Source organism: Rhipicephalus microplus, chromosome 4, assembly GCF_043290135.1.
Source record: "Rhipicephalus microplus isolate Deutch F79 chromosome 4, USDA_Rmic, whole genome shotgun sequence".
Classification (NCBI taxonomy): Eukaryota; Metazoa; Arthropoda; class Arachnida; order Ixodida; family Ixodidae; genus Rhipicephalus; species Rhipicephalus microplus.
This window is the reverse complement of record NC_134703.1, coordinates 80779320-80793506: the sequence shown is the minus strand read 5'-3', so window position 1 is coordinate 80793506 and position 14187 is coordinate 80779320. Positions and strand designations below refer to the sequence as shown.

Here is a 14187-nt window from a genome sequence, read left to right as displayed (position 1 = left end):
GCTCTGGGGGACCTCCCTGCCTATCCCACAGCTTTTTATTTCTCTCTCTCGCTCTCCCTTTTGTGAATTCGCTCTATTTACGTACAGCGTAACGTCAGAATAATGCATGCCTGATGGCAAGGCAACAACCAATCAACAGGTCGGCAGACAGTAGCGCAGATCTGGGCATAGAGCGTCACCAAGCCCCACTGAAGTTGGCGATATGACGAGTGACACTTTAGCAAACTAATGTACAACACTCTGCCGAGTAACTTCACCAGAGAAAATAGATGTACCGCGTGTCGTGCATGTTCTGTATGTGCAGGCTTCCTCTATGTGGAAAATGGGGGAACTACAGTCCAAGCTGCAAGTGCCCCGCGAAACAGTTCCATGTGGTATGCGTACTTGGCCAATTCGGTTAAGAGAGAGTGTTACCTCGAAGGCTTTAATCTAAATACACGGAAACGCAGACACCGTTTTGCCTACTACGTTGACGAACTTGGTTGCATTTTTTACGTAAAACCTTAAGCTTCGAGTGTTGAAAAGCGGTCCTGTTTTACGCAGTGTTTATATAGTTCGTCAGCTGGCACACAACCCGAATCTTCAAATGAACCGACCCATGCTTCCTTCGTCCTCTTCTTCATCATCGTCGCCCCCTTCGTCACCTCCTGAGATAGCAGCAAAGGCGAGAGGGGAAGCAACTCTGCCTAGATGATAAGTTCCTTGTGAATGGTTCGTAAATTTAATGAGCTCTTTGTCGTGCAGGAGTAACTTCGACCAGTGAGGAACGAATAAGTCCCACGCTAAAGATTTAAGAGACATGAGGCGGCTCAGTTTGTCCACTAAGCGCAATCTTCTTCCCGCGCAAAGACTTGGCAGCTTTCAACATTGAGTCCAATATTAGCGGTGTCATTGCCTGTTTGCCTTCTCTATCTATAGGCAACCTATCCTGTTATACTCATGTGAATATTAATGCCGTGAACACCAACAAGAAAAGTGGCTTGTTCGCAAAACAAGTTCAGCTGTTAGAAGGTTAGTAACGCCTGTAACTCGATTTAAAATGTCTATTTCATAACAGTACAAACCAATTCTCAAAATTTAATCAGCCAGTGTCTTATACACTGCCGAAAACACCTTGTATTTCCAGCATCGTCGTGACAGCTCAGTTTCCTAGCACAATGCTTCGAATGCAGTGAGTGGCATTGAATCGTTGTTTGTAACTTTGAATTTTGACTTTTATGGGCTATTTGGAATGTTTATGGCCCTTTTGCTGGTCTTAGTGAACACTATTATGTTAACGTAAAGTTTTGTCGCTTGTATAGCCTGTTAAAGCTGCTTTTACTGTGAATAATTTCGTGCTTTGTCATAGTAAAGTACAGTCTACAAAATGCGTGCCTAGTGCTAGAAAAACAAACTTGGGAAGCGTACCCTAACGCAGATATAGTTTCAGGACATGCCCGTCTAAGCATTCAGCTTGCTAATTTTCAAACTGGCTTGAAATTAACTCGCTTTAAAAACAAACCCTACAAGTAAGCAGCGCATCATTGTCAGATATAAAATAATTCAGCAGATCTCTACGTACCTTGGAAATTGATGCTATGCTAAGCATGAAGATGGAAGGTGGCTGTGTTTTAATGTCTTTATTGAGCGAAACGTACGCACGCACGGACATACGTTGAACAGCCGCATAAGTTTTATATAACCAGCAGTTTAATGTTACGTGGTGGTGCGAACAGCAACAAGGATAGAGGCAGTATGCTGATAGGAAGCACTGATGCTCGAGAAGATGGCAGCCCTGGAAACTGTTATCAATCTACTTCAGCAGATCAGTGCACTCAATAAAATCTTTTTGCGCAGCCGGTATACAGAAACTATTCCTCTAGATTAATATTTTGACTAGAGCCCTTTTGGCTGATGAATAGATGCGCTGATAGTTGTATACGTGGGTACATACTATCAGCAAAAACACAAATATGCAGGGATGAACATGCCAAAAGCAACACACTATTATGACGCCTCCTCCTCCTCTTACCCCAAAGCAGAGTGTCTACCACCTGGTGTTTTCAACGTGCAATTACATCCCACAGTACATGGGCCCTTTCCACTTCCTTTTCTTAGAAACGTAGGGGCTGTGAGCGCCTCCTTTTGACGGGGTGGTGGCATAAACACCACCACGCTCAGTTCATCTACTTCGGCCTCATGAATTCTGCAGCATAATTACTTTTCTTCCTTGCGAATGTTTTCCTTTCTTTTACCCAATTCATCCACCACCATCCTGCCCCCGCTGTGGTGGTCTAGTGGCTAAGGTACTCGGCTGCTGACCCGTAGGTCGCGAGTTCGAATCCCGGCTGCGGCGGCTGCATTTCCGATGGAGGCGGAAATGTTGTAGGCCCGTGTGCTCAGGTTTGGGTGCACGTTAAAGAACCCCAGGTGGTCAAAATTTCCGGAGCCCTCCACTACGGCGTCTCTCATAATCATATGGTGGTTTTGCGACGTTAAACCCCACATATCAATCAATCAATCAATCAATCACCACCATCGTCTACATATCTTTATCATGGACATGTTTACTTTTTCATTGCTGTCCTTTGGAAGCAAGGCTCAACGTAGGCCCGCTGCCAAATACATGCAATAACGGAAAACATCGCATTCATTTAAAATGTATTGTATTCTCTCCAAGACTTTATCATAGCATGTACATCCATTTTCTTCCGTACTGAATCTTGCTCTAGAATTACGCATTTGACGCGTACTTATGAAGCGTTGTACGCCTACTTTCCCCGGGGTTCCTGATGTTCTTCTTCCCCCGCCGCCACGGAGTGTGGAGGAGGTAAAGCATCTAAGCGCCCTTATTTTCACGGGCTAGCAGCGCCCTCTCGAGCAGCGCTGAGGAACTTCCTCAGATGCGCGGTGAAATTTGAGATTTGGAGCGCCGTGTTCCAACACAGAGGTCGTATGAGCTCAATTGCGCTGTGCTTTCTCTCGCGCACCATAAATAAGCGCTTACCAAGATATATATCAGGCGGTAGCCCGTCGGGGCTCAGTCAGGAGAATAAGGTGGGTGCTACGACGATTAGTGTTTGAAATCATGCAAATTAGCCATTGCAAGAAGCCCTTTGTGCACCGGTGCATTGCCATGATGAAATATTACTTTTTCCTTCTACATGCCTGTTTTTTTCTTGCGAATTGCCTCATCTATTAAGCTAAAAAGTCATAATAATAATCCCCAGTTATGTTTTTACCCCTTTTAAGATAATCGACAAACAGAATGCCTTTAGCATAACAAAAGAAGAAAGAAAAAACAGAGACCATCACTTTTCCTGTGGAGGGAACTGACTTGGCTTAATTTATTTTGTTTTATTTTTTGGCCCTGAGGGTAAGCTTCAGTTCACTGCTTTGATTGTTGTTTTGATTCCGGCGTGTTACAGTGAACGTTCATAATTGAAATTTTGTTCAAGCGCATTGAAACAAAGCGGGCAGAAGAGGCTGGCAAGGACGTCTGTTTTTCGGTGCGCTTCAAAAAAATTCCAATTATAAACTTATTCAACTGGCCCTACTTGCCGTTTTACTGTAACGGTGAATTCAAGTTTCATTCATTGTGATGAATCTGCTCCAAAGCATGGTGTAACATCGTCATGTGGTTGCAAGTTTGCTCGGGGGTAAAGATGCACGGCACCCATCTTGCACAAACTTTTTCATGTGTAGTTAAACAAATTGACCTACACGTTTCATTGAAATACCAACATCCTCAGCATTTTCCGACAACTTCTCTCTCCTGTTTTTTAAAACCATATCGTGAGCACGGTCGATCAAGTCCGAAGTTGCTGCACTTTATGGATGCCCTTCGCGCAGGTCATCTTCAATACTTTTTCTTCCCCGCCTAAACTCAGCAGCCAATTTCTTCACTGTGGAGGATGAAAGTGAATCTTTCATGTAAACTTTGCCATAGCTTTTGTGAATTTCATTCAGAAATAAACCTTCCTTTACAAACAACATTGTCACCGCACGGCACTCAAGCTTCTCCGTACCCTTCGCTGCTTCCCACTACAACCACAGTAATCGACTGTCAAAGCCAACTCGCTTGTCGGTGCACTATGACATTTCATCCGAAACTTTCAGAGACTTGTATGAACGTCCAAATGAGTGCTGCAAGTTGTAGCTCACATCATTCTTATTGAGCCCGAGAACCTTCCAGACCACCCTCGTAGCCTATATGTACGGAAGCTCACGATTACTTGGCGCCTAATAGCTCGGAGCTATTCTAAACGTCACGAGGCATAACTGAACTTACAGGAAAGTGACACGTGGAGTACTCTGGAATTTACCTTTCAGAGCCAGTAAAAAAGACTACGTGCCTCATTGGTGATGAAAAAAGCTTGCTTTATTTTCTTTTCCAGACCAGGTGAACACATTCATTTTAGGGGTTGACTTTTGAAGGGAGGCGGGGACAAGGAGTCGATACAACTGACTCAAAAAAAATGGTATTCACCTTCGAGTCAGTTTAGTGTGATTGGTGAGGGACCCCGTGAGCTTATGCTAGAAGGTCTGCTACCATTCCTCGTCACCGTTATCAGCAGCGACCCACCGCGATTGTCTGGTGGCTAAGGCACTCGATTGCTAACCCGCAAGTCACAGGATCAAATGCCGGCCGTGGCGGCATTTGTTCCTGTGACCTGTGGGCGGGCAGGCCGGCATTTGATCAAATGCCGGCCTGGCGGCACCACAGATAATTGTGGCGCACATATCTTGCGTACTGCCTCACAAGTAACACAATACTCGTTCATGAAAGGAACTGCTATTTATTTGGCGAAATGCTTCGATACAAAGAGCAAAGTACCTGTTTATCCGTTTTTGTATACGGTGTTAATGCTTTTTATGTGGCATCAAATCCGTTTTCCTGAAACATTAAAATATAAAAGAATTAGAAACAGCACAGGAACTTTGAGTCATAAATCATCAAAGATTAATGAAAGTTTGTACTCAAACTTCTCAAAGTGGAGTCGCATACGTGTGCTAATTGGAATGTCGTAAACGGATGCGATTTTTCAGTTTGTATGACTCCTCTCAATGATATTCCTGACTGCGTGACTGTGCTCAACAGGGCCGTAATAACTAGTTCATGACAAAAGCGAGAAGCGGGAAGGGGTAGACTTTTGCCTTCCTCCTCTTCTTTTACTGTACATCGTAGGTCGGCACCAGCCACTGCTATTCCATGCTTTCTTTTCTCTCTTTTGAACAGTCTCTCTATATTTCTTTCTTTATCTTTCTTTTTTTCCTGTTTCTTTCTTCCTTTCGCTCTCTGTATTCCTTTTTCTGCCTGTCTTTCATTCTTTTGATGTTTTAACACCAGAGTGTTTTATACCAGGGTCCATGAAGGTTTCAGTCACGTACTTCCGCTACGGAAATGATGTCGAAATAAATATGCGAATTCAGAAAACAAAAAATTCCCTCATCGTTACTCAAACCCATGACCTCCTCGCTAGCGAGAGCTTATGCTGGGCACAGCATCGACTGCACCATAACTTTTAGTTATTACATTCTTTTGTACATCATACAGTAATATTAAATACAGTGCATAAACAGCGCGTTAGCAAAAATTATGGTCAATATAATTATTTTCTGCACATCAGCGGCTGACGTTTTCCGAGCCACTCTGGTAACTCGTCCCTCATTTCACAATCTTTAGCAAATTTTGTGATCACCTGGCAGATATTTTCTCGAATAGGCAGTGTATTGATATCGGCATGGCAGGCCGCTGACATCAAGCCCCGCCGTGGTGATCTAGTGGCTAAGGTACTCGGCTGCTGACCCGCAGGTCGCGGGTTCAAATCCCGGCTTCGGCGGCTGCATTTCCGATGAAGGCGGAAATGTTGTAGGCCCGTGTGCTCAGATTTGGGTGCACGTTAAAGAACTCCAGGTGGTCGAAATTTCCGGAGCCCTCAACTACGGCGTCTCTCATAATCATAGGGTGGTTTTGGACGTTAAACCCCACATATCAATCAAGGCTGCTGACATCAATGTCTTTATTCCTTTTTGAAGTACTGTAAGGCGAGCAACATAACACTGCCATATGGTGCTCCATCACCTTCTTCATTAAGTGGTAAAAACCTGATCTCACAGACATTTAGTCGCGGATCTGTTCTTTTCTAGTTCTTTGCAGAATGTTCCAAAAATACGTGCCCTCCCAAGAATCCAGAGAGACGTCTTCGATGGTTCCAGGCTTATGACAGATATGACAGCGCGTTCTCCATGGTACAAACAGACCCCTCCTTCTCATCCACTTAGAAGTGGGGTGGTTTGGGCTAGTTGGTATGACATGACGATAGTTAAGCACGTGAAACGAACGACGACAAAGGGACAAGAAGGAGACGAGCGCTCATATCCTTCTTGTCCCTTTCTCGTCGTTCTGTTTTCGTGCTATAACGTCCTCTCATCCACGTTTCAAATTCTATAGTCTCTGTACGGAGCTTAAATAAAAATTATTTTAAACTATATATGATACAGCCTTTTTTTTGCACCCGGGCAAGTGCAGTTTTATCATGTCCAGCCCGATACAAGCTCTTGTAAAATGGTACCAGTAAGACAATGTTGACAAAGTTTTTATACAACGTTTTTCTCTTTGCTCCCGGTAGATACTCGCTAGAAAAATGCTTCATTAAAAATGCATGTGTCAATGACTTCTTTTAAATAAGCATGAAGCGCCCCGTGTACTTGATTTGAGGGGACAAGGAGTGAAGGCAGAACTCTTCCAAGCCTCAGCACAACAACTGCACGTAGAAACGGATCTCTTCTCTTTTGGAAAAACATAAACGGCTAACAACCTGGCTTAGAAACACGTGTGACAGACGGAGACAACCGTACCGAACACGACGAAAAAAAATTGCTGTGACTAGACCGTTCCCACACTAATTTTCTTATATATACTGCGAAGACGCGGTGCAGCTTTGCAGATTCTGCGAGTTTACACGTGAGCAAGTCAAAACCTGTCTTGCGTACCGGAGTTTAGAAACGAAAAAAAAAACATTGCATATCGCGGCGAGAAGATCGAAAAATTCCATCCACCAACTTTATCCACTTTTTCACGCAGTTCAGTGGCTTGCCGCCACCATTACGGCTCACTATCGCGACAAAATTCCAACGGTTAACCCAAACATTTCACAGGCTTATCCGCCTATGGCTTGTTGCCTACTACCGTTAAAATGGTCGCAGGGTGATATCGCTGTCAACAGTACTTGCGAATATATTCCCACTGCTTGCCAACTCTACTCTGTCGCCCCGCCTTTTATAAAGCACGAATGAGAAAGATATTATTCCAACGTATGTGCGTATACACTGAAATACCCCTTCACCACTGTATACTCACGACTACGGCCCGATGAATATAGACGTTGTCACTAAATGCGGGAGCATCGTAGTTCAGGGTCTCCTTGCGTTCGATCAACAGTACTGTGTTGAGATAACTTGTGTGCACCAGAAATCCCGAAGGGGCATTTCGAATGTAGACCGTGAATGACTCATTCTTCTGCAAGTTGATGTTTACATAACCGGATGATGAATTCGACGCCCCCGTAAAAAATGTCAAATATAATCTGAAATTAGAAAGACCCAACAACGAATTATGTAATGGTACAAGTTCAATAAAAAACAAGTACTCATGACATTTCTCCTAAACAATCAAGAGTTATTCTAGAAGCTGATTGATACATATATGACATACCAATCAGCCCACACACCTCGACAAAACTTGCTAAATGGTGCATTGCCGCTGCCTCAGTGGGAGCTTGCGCACTGAAAGTTCACTCGGGTGTCATGGAAGCATTTTCGAGTTCGCATAAGACACTTTCATCGGCTTTTTTCACCCGTACATCTGTCCGTCCGTTCGTCCGTCCGCCAGGCCGTCCGTTTATTCATTCATTCATTCATTAGCCGACGTGAGTGCACGGCATACACGATGCGCACGCCATGACATGAGTAACGTAATTTGCCCTTTGTGTAGGTTGTTTCTCCATCAGTTATGTGTATCATGTACTCGTATACATTGCAGCCTATATTATACGAGTATGCACCATAGATAGTTCACCGTCTATCTCATCCTTATGATAACAGCAATATACTTAGCAAATTTTAACACCAATGAGCCTATGTTGCAGAATGATTGCGGCCAGATTCGGTGACAATTTCAGTCAGTGAAAAACAATAGGCATCTGTGCAATGATTCAAGCATTGAAAACGTAATAAATAGAAAAAAAGGAAGAATATTTCATGAAAAAGTGTCTGAAGCCCATATTGCACGGCTTCACTGGCCTCAGTAGTCCACCGCGCCTGGTCCAGGAGCGCCAGCCACTTGGGCATTCCTTTCCCAGCTGGTGAGCAAGGCCTAGCATTGCTTCCTCCGAATTTCGCGCGCCAAAATCAGTCCCACGTGATAGCCCTCTGCATCCTGTGCGGTACATTGGCTAATAAACTTCACAAGAGAGACTTCTATGACACTCTTCAACTTCCTTGAGTAAAAGCCCACCTGAATAGCTTTTATTTAATGCTTAATTTTTGCACAACCTCACTTTAAAGAAGCCATGCCAGTCATACATTGACAACGAACGCTGCAGCATAGCGAATGCGCCGTAGTGTTTTCGACGTCATCAAAGCGCTACGGTGTGGTCGTATTAGCACAGCGACATAATAGGCAAGTCCGTTTCAAATCCCATCAATTGCCAACCACCACACTTACTTATCGCTTCCTCCTTTGTATACCAGGTCGTAGACAGCAAAGGTACCAAATCCCGAAGGGATTAGCATGCTTGGGCTTCGTGTTCCCTGTGTAATAAAGTTTTGATATCAGAACATTTTTTTTTTTTGGTTCTCGTATTGACACTCTGCCCTGAAAAGCTTCCTTCTAGCGATGCAAAGATATCATGCAAGCATTGCAGTTTTTAACGCACTCAAATGAATAAACATCCGTTTAACTATTGCTAGCAGGTTGTCGCGACAGTACAAAAGCACTATTTAACTGACCCGGCCTTGCACTGTGCTTACGACGAACCTTGTCAACTTCGGAAAAAGTTGTCATTTTCCTGACGAGTACGTATATAACCATGGCCTTATACGCCTGTTTCTACGTTAGGTGGAGCTACGTTTTTCCCCTCGATCAGCTTCGGAAAAATAAATACTTCACAGTTGGCGGGAGAATGTATTTGGGTGAGCACATACTCATTAAAATTGCTGGATTTTGGTTTACTGCTTCCTGATGCAAAAAGTGGTAAGGACACAATTTTTGGAATGCCACATCGGGGGTCATCAGCCAGCATCATTGTCAACAATCGGCGTGGCCACGACTCTATAAAATGACGGGATGGGTAATACGGATATGGAGGCTGACATAACGCCCATATATATATATATATATTGTATGTCATAGCAACCACGAAGCGCGGCAAATTTCAATACGCTTTCACGCGTCTTCTTTCTTCTTTTTTTTAGGATTTTAGGATTACCTCAGACAAGGCAGAAGAAAACAGTTAGGTCTAATGTGGTTACTTCGGGTATCTCTCTAGACCGTACGTTGGACGCCAACCTACGCCACGTCAATCACCATCGGCTGAATCTAAGGCCGTTGGCAAGATTTTGCATCGTGACCTACATAGTTACCACGGCCTCCCTGGGTGTCGCCACGTGCCCACGTCCACGCTCATGACCACACTGAAAGTAAGCCACGCGTTTTATGAAAATAATGATCGGAAAGTTCTCAAGGACATGACGCGCGCTGACGAAGAGGCGCGTCTAAGTGCCACCCTGTTATTCACCTCCCTGCGTAGATTGTATACCACTCGCTGGTACAAAACGAGCGCCAAAACTCTTAAAGAGTGTGTAGATCTCTAACTCCAGTCGTACTGCATGGGTTTTAAAACATTTTAGGCTTTTAATTAGTTAGGCAATAAAATTTTATTAGTGAAGCTGTCAGACGATTATTTGAAAAGCGTTGCAGGGCCAGTTCATCGCTTGGCTCAAAACGCGAAATGTGCCATAGCCTGTCGCATTTTGACTGTTTCGTATAAATTGAACAATAATGCGTGGAAACTATCAGATTCCTGTTGTAATCTTATTGCTATCGCCCCGCCACGGTGTCTAGTGGCTAAGGTACTCGGCTGCTGACCCGCAGGTCGCGGGATCGAATCCCGACTGCGGCGGCTGCATTTCCGATGAAAGCGGAAATGTTGTACGCCCGTGTGCTCAGATTTGGGTGCACGTTAAAGAACCCCAGGTGGTCGAAATTTCCGGAGCCCTTCACTACGCGTCTCTCATAATCATATGGTGGTATTCCGACGTTAAACCCCAAAAATCAATCAAACTTATTGCTATCAAATCGGAAGCCTTTGTTAGTGAACCAAAAACACTTTCATGGCTTTTATCCATCGATCTATCTATCCATCTATCTATCTATATCTATCTATCTATCTATCTATCTATATCTATCTACCTATATCTATCTATCTATATCTATCTATCTATCTTTCAAGCCACCTACGTCGAAGTGCTCTCGTGATTACCTCTTTACCTTGGAGTGGACCAAAATTAGTATGGAAGGGTAGGAAGTTTTGACGAGTATGATTGCCTGGTCATGACATAAACAACTTGAAAATCCTATGGCGTACCTGACCAAACCCTTTCCTCTAGATACGTGGGACACATACCCGTACACCATGGGCCATGGTCTGCGGGTGTGCACCATAGGTGTTTGACAGTCAACAATAGATAGCGATAACTCACCGAAGCAAATCTCCCCAACCAGGTCGATACACTCAAGCCCTAACCCACAGGGTGAGCACTCCTCTTGCGTACAGGTTATGTAACCATCCTAGAAACTCACAAAGAACGCAAGTCCAAAATGCCGTATCAAAATTCGCCTGGAAGTTAAGTGGATTTCTCGCAACATGCATCCTCAACGTCAACAAAGAAGGTGGATCGTCAGAATAAATTCTACCATGAACAATCAATCAATTAATTAATTAATCAATCAAAAAGCTAGAAATCAGGCCGAGAAATGCTCGTTCGTTGATGTGGCTTTCTAGTCGAATAATGGAGCCTTCGCGACAGTACTTTTGAATGGCAAACATGAACTCTGCTACCACCTACACCACAGAATCTGAAATCGCCTGCATAGGCACTTTTCGACACAAATTGATCGATGATCCACACTCATTTTAGGGCAGCCGTCTTAGCCTTGCCAAATAAGTAGGCTCTGGCCATGCACAAGAGGAAAGTGATTAAAACCACACACAGTTGCTTCGTTCTCTGCTCACATGCGAGAAATCAATGATGCTCCCGCGAAGCTCAAAGAATCTGCCCACAGTGCTGTACGGGGGCTTGTCGACCATGCAGCCACAAGGCAAAAAGATGCTAAAGTTTCAGAATGCAGGGATCACCTCCTCTCGTAAATGAGCTAACCGAACACTCAGATGCAGGTTCTCCTCTCCTCCACACAGTAAAAATTGAGGAGAGCTCAGACAGTCAGGCTAAGGCTATCACAAACAACTTACTTTAACCCGCTGTTAACAAATTTTATTCGGAGTTCTCTATTCCTACAGCATGCGATAAATGCTAACTCACTACGAAACCATACATCTCGCTCCTATGCTCTGGCGTTGCTCCGCGTTACGCAGTGACTAGGAAAGATGGAAGAACGGTTGGACGCAGCTATATGTAGCCCTAAATTTTAGGGACAAATATGGGTGGTCCAACAGGGACCCAAAGCGGCAGCAATCGCTCCCAACAAGGAAGTGGTCTGCTTCGGACTCGGACACTAGCACACCAATTGGAAATTAATAAACTTCTTTCATCCATCCAATCATTCATCTTCAACACAGCGTCACTCATGATTATATCCTAGTTTTGGGGCATACAACCCCACTTTTTAAACCTATAGCCACTGGGATATTTCAATTGTTAGTCAGTAATGCATTGGTTCTGCCTTCTCATCTGTCCACGTTGTTCTTTTTCGTTTTTCTTTGTTGTTTTTTTTTTGTGCGCTGTAAGGCAACTCGGCATGGAAAGGCAGCTTGATCGAAAAATAGCCCTTTACAGTATTGTCAATTTAGGATTTGCTACTTTTTCACGGCCAATCACTTTGATGTTTAAAGTGAGATTTGCGTAGATCATGCATGTAACGCTATTCTACCCTTGCTGCTCAACAGTACTCCCAGTATCAATGTTTTTCTGCTGCAGATTTCGTACCAAAGTTTTTGTAGTTTTTTTTATCTCGCGACTGCGCAAGCATTGGTGGCTACCATCGATTATATGGCAAGCATTTTCCCATAAACAGTGCAGTTTCCCTCTTAGCATAGACACGATGACTCTGCTGTTTGTCAGCAGTATTGTCCGAGTGCTCTTGGTTTTTCTGGGCACAACGTCTCTCAAAGAGCCGAACGTTCACTTCGCTTTTCTGGATGGCTAGACCATGTAAGTACGAAGGAGAAAACTTTTACCAATGCCATTCTAGGGATGCAAGATTGTGTCATAAGTGCATCAGTGCTTGTGATGACAAGCTAAATTTTTTGAAATGGTCAAAGTGCTTTTTTCAGAAAGATTACTGCGCAAAAATTTTCATTGTAGACAATGATGATGATTGATTTGTGGGGTTTAACGTCCCAAAACCCCCATATGATTATGAGAGACGCCGTAGTGGAAGGCTCCGGAAATTTTGACCACCTGGGGTTCTTTAACCTGCACCCAAATCTGAGTACACGGGCCTACAACATTTCCGCCTCCATCGGAAATGCAGCCGCCACAGCCGGAATTTGATCCCGCGAGCTGCGGGTCAGCAGCCGAGTACCTTAACCACTAGACCACCGTGGCGGGGCTGTAGACAATGGCTCACTCTGAAATATAATGATATGCTATTCGTTCTTACGTAGAAAACAAATGTGATTCTTACTAGGCCATTGTGAGGTATCTTGGTCTTGTTTTCGCAATATGCATGTGTTGATACCACATAACAGTTTAATATTTGTAAATTGTATTCCCACGTATAGGCTGCAGAAAAAGAAACAAGGTAGAGGTTAGAATTATTGATGTTTTAAAAATGTTGCTAATAAATCCAATCAATTAACTTTGTTACAAGATTGGAATGCAGAGAAAATGCAGCTTTTTTTCGCCAGCTTCATTTAATTATCGTGTTTCAGTTTATTATGAATTAAAAAGAAATGTGCCACGCAGTCCACAATGAAGCCTGAAACAGCATCCCTTGTGCGTCATCTATGACTCTGAGAAAACCAGCATTCAGTGACTAGTCAACGGGAACTTGCCATTCTTAGTTTATTGAAAAATGCTGCTACGACTCCTAAAGTATAAAAATGACCTGTATGGTCACGCATTACCGTGTGCATTTATTTGCGTTCTGCAGGCCCATGGAGCATTTGTATATCTATCTATCTATCTATCTATCTATCTATCTATCTATCTATCTATCTATCTATCTATCTATCTATCTATTTATTTATTTATCTGTGAGTAAGTAACCACCAAGGCTCTGACCAAATGCGCCGCGGATCCAGCACTCAACAACTTTGTGTTAACTTGATCCATTGCCTGCATGCGCAGTGTCACTAAAATCAAACATGGCGCAAGCTCTCGAGCTTTCAGCTTTGGTTCGCATGCGAGCATTATATTCGTTAGCCGCAATGCGATGGGTGAGCTATCAGTTGATAATTTTCAGTTCACCAACAGATTCAACTGCACGAGCACGTGGTGGTATTGGTCACAGCAAGTAGCAAAAAACAAAAAAAAAGGTGTGGGGGAAGGGGGGGGGGGGGGCGCTGCAGAGCACATTTTCGCATAAGACAAGGGAGGCTTGTGACGTAGTCACAGTGTGGCAGAAGACACGATAGACGAAAATGACGGCCTCTTCCCTGCTGCTATAGAAAATGGATAGAAGGCTCATTGAATAAAAAAGGGGTATTGATGCAACAGGCATTTATTTATTGTTTTTGTGATAATTAATGCGGCAATTTTTTCGCCGTTCTTTCAGATTCGAATCACTGGGCAACACAACAGGTTTTATGCTGCATTTTCGCGCTATTTAACCAATTCCGAGTGAACGTAACATTTCTTTTTTTCTTTTGTAGATTTCAAAAAAGAACAATCAAGTATAAAATAGCTGCGAGTTTCTACATATTCAACAATAAAAATAATTACTTATGTCGTTTATGAGCCACG

At 43.6% G+C, this 14187-nt stretch overlaps 1 long non-coding RNA gene across 1 annotated transcript; it reads right to left on the bottom strand.

Annotated features, from left to right (window-relative positions):
* Nucleotides 1-7355: 7355 nt before the first annotated feature.
* Nucleotides 7356-12981, bottom strand: LOC142813945 (uncharacterized). The gene is made up of 3 exons (XR_012894750.1): nucleotides 12908-12981; nucleotides 8708-8793; nucleotides 7356-7568 (listed from the first exon to the last, which is right to left on the bottom strand). It is a non-coding gene; the product is annotated as an uncharacterized LOC142813945 (long non-coding RNA).
* Nucleotides 12982-14187: the final 1206 nt, after the last annotated feature.